Source organism: Taudactylus pleione, unplaced genomic scaffold (assembly GCF_031769625.1).
Source record: "Taudactylus pleione unplaced genomic scaffold, aTauple2 ptg000518l, whole genome shotgun sequence".
Classification (NCBI taxonomy): domain Eukaryota; kingdom Metazoa; phylum Chordata; class Amphibia; order Anura; family Myobatrachidae; genus Taudactylus; species Taudactylus pleione.
The window spans coordinates 11,714,325-11,717,500 of NW_028284920.1; positions in this window are offsets into that span (position 1 = coordinate 11,714,325).

Consider the following 3,176-nt stretch of genomic DNA (forward strand, 5'->3'; position numbering starts at 1 on the left):
TATAAACAGCAAGTAAGACTTATGAGTGCACCCAGTATGCAGCTCCAATCAGAAAATGTAAACTGCAGCAACCTCATACACAATATCATCTTTAGTTGCAAGATACAGGTGATTTTCCTAGAAATAAACACATTTGTATCAGTATTGAATTTGTTCTGCATTCTATTTTTGGAACCGGTAAGATTTACCGCCGGCTGCATGGCAGGGTGAAGATCTCGACTTCTAAGTTAGGTAAGTATCGCTAACCTAACCCCTTCCTTAACACTAACCCTCCCTTAGGGGTGCCTAACCCTAAGCTCCACCCAAGTGCCTAACCCTAACCCCCTTTAAGTGCCTAAACCTAACCCCTCCTTCCCCACAGCCTAAACCTACATCTCCCGTGGGGTGCCTAACCCTAACCCCCCCATACCCTAGCCAAACCTTCCCGTAGGGCTGCCTAACCCTAAGTCCCCCCCAGGAGCCCCTAACCTGACTCGTCCCCCCATGGCTGTCCGTGCCCGGCTTACCTTCTATCGGGATGCCGGGCATCGGGCTCCCGGCGTAGGTAAAATGACAGGCATCGGGATTTTGACGCCTGTCATTAGACCCTTGCCGGGATTAAACAGTCGGGATGCCGACGGTCAGCATTTAGATCATCGGCATCCCGACTGCATACCCTATTTTTATTACGTACAGTATATCACTGTTTGGATCATTCCATGGTAACTCATTACAAAGTGACATAGCAAACAATTAACAATTCCTGTATACAGTTTTTTAAAACATGACCTGTCTTATTATTTTCTCAGTAAATAAAATTAATGTCACATAAATTCCTTTTGCTGTTGATAGCCATGCATATACGTGCTATGTCACTTTGTAGAGTGAGTTACCATGGAATGACCCGTTTGTAATTGTACTGGGTTTTTAATACTATATTGTTATTTAATCATGAATAATTGTTTTATTTTAACTGACTGGTCTGAAACATGTCTCTAGAGCATACAAGGCCTGTGCTCTATAACTTCTACAAGTTAAGACTAATATGGAAAAAATAAACTCTGTAAACTTTGAGCAGTCCCTTAGGTAATGTTTGATAAATAACAGAAGACTTATAAGCTTGTCACACATATCACCATAAAGAAGATGCTGGAGATTTGTCAAACTTGCTGCTGTCAAATCTTTATTTTGCTGATACACTATAACAGAAACAGCCGCCTGTATATGTCACTGGGCTCCAGTAAGTAATTGTATTCATTCAGTATTAGGTCAGTGTAGGTTTAATAATTAAATATCCGAAAAGCCATTTTAAGTTGTGATCACTGAGCAAGAGGGTATACTATGTCATTGTAAAAACATGGGACAATAGCTTATATGAAGTAGAATGAAATCATATTACCTCACATTGTATTTAATTTTAACAAGCACAGACAGAGTGTACAATATACAGCTTCTAAAGAAAAGCAAAGACCAATGACTTAAAAGAAAATAGAGCTTATCATTTTAAACAATTCCTTATGATTGAATGAAGAATCATTTGCATAGTTTTGGTAAATTGATACTGCTGCCACAGCTATGAGCTTCTCTGTACATTGCAAGGATACTTCTTTGTGCAGATCTTTGCATATCCGCAGTTATTGACCACTTGTGCATAGGAAGATATTTTTGTAAAATTATATCTCCATCTGACTTTTTTTTTGCTGTAATAATGTATACAGTTTAATGTTCCCTACTTGAATATGCTTATTTTGTTGTTTTCCGGTTTCTATTCATTTGCCTGGGATCACAGTGATGAATAACTGCTAAGGATGTACCATCTGTCAGTTTTGCTGTTTAATGAGAATTAGATTGTGCAGGTGCACATGTCCACTCTTACAATACACCTCTACGTTATTACAGGCAGTGATATGTGTGTACAGGATGTTACATACCATGGGACTATTCTGCTATCTCACTGCCCTGAATATTAGTTCCTCTTGCTGACTTTTATTAGATTGTAACATTACTCTGTCAGTCAAAAGTCAGCAACAACACTACACAGATATGTACTCACGTAACTATCCTTAAGTATGAATATACACATAGGATTTTTTATATACCTTATCACAAGATGTGTAGTATATCACATAGTATACAAAACAGTTCTACAGAACAATAGCTTGTGACACCATAGCATTTGTATTATGTCACGCTACTCCAATTTATTATATCCGGCCAGAGTTAAGTGAGGACACATCTGTTGGTATTTTTTGTTTGATCTAATGTAGCAGTAGAATTGGTTGCATCTACCTTAGCACTGCAAACCAGTTTTTCTTAATATTGTATAGAATATAGAATAGGCAAACAAGAGTAGCAGTAATGTTATACAGTGTATTCCATAGAGCTCTAACATTTGTACCTATTTCCAGGGCCGGATTATAGGGAGGGCGATAGGGACGATCGTCCCGGGGCCCCCACACATAGGGGGCCCCCACACACTGGGCCTGATTCTGACCCGCTCGCGAGCGCTGAGTGAACGCAAGCGGGTCGATGGTGCCCTAGTGCGCATGCGCATGACGGAGGGAGCTCCGTCGTGCTCATGCGTGAGACCCAAATAACGACGGGGTAGCCGTCGTTATGGGTCTCGTACCAAAGGGGGCGTGCTGTCGATGGTGAGTGACAGCACGCCCCGTTTGGCGGGCGTGCCGGGGGCGTGGCTGCCAGACAGAGGCGTTCCCATGGGAACGCCTACCGTCTGGGTCCGGCCCCACTGACATCACTAGTGATGTCAGTGGGAGTGATTTTGGCTCTGATAGAGCCAAAATCACTCCAGGCTTGCGGTCACCGAGACCCTACTGCAGGGTCTCGTCGCAAGCCCGATGGTCGCGATGGTCTTGACCATCGCGACCATCATCATGGACGCTCGCATAAGCTGTGGGTGGTAACCCACAGCTATGCGAGCGTCCAAGAAGCCGCTCCAATGTTAGGTAGGAGGGCCCTGATTCAGAGCGAGCGCTCTGGTCAGAGCGTCCGGCTCTGAATCAGGCCCACTGTCCCCAGCCCCCAGGGCCGACGCAACCCACTCAGCAAGTCCTGCACTGCAGGGAGACGCCAGGCTGGAGAGGCACTCTCCCTGCAACAGTTCTTGCTTCTGCCGCTGCGCCTGTCACACTGAGACAGGCAGTGGCATCCTACTGTTGAGAAGAGTCCTGCTGAGC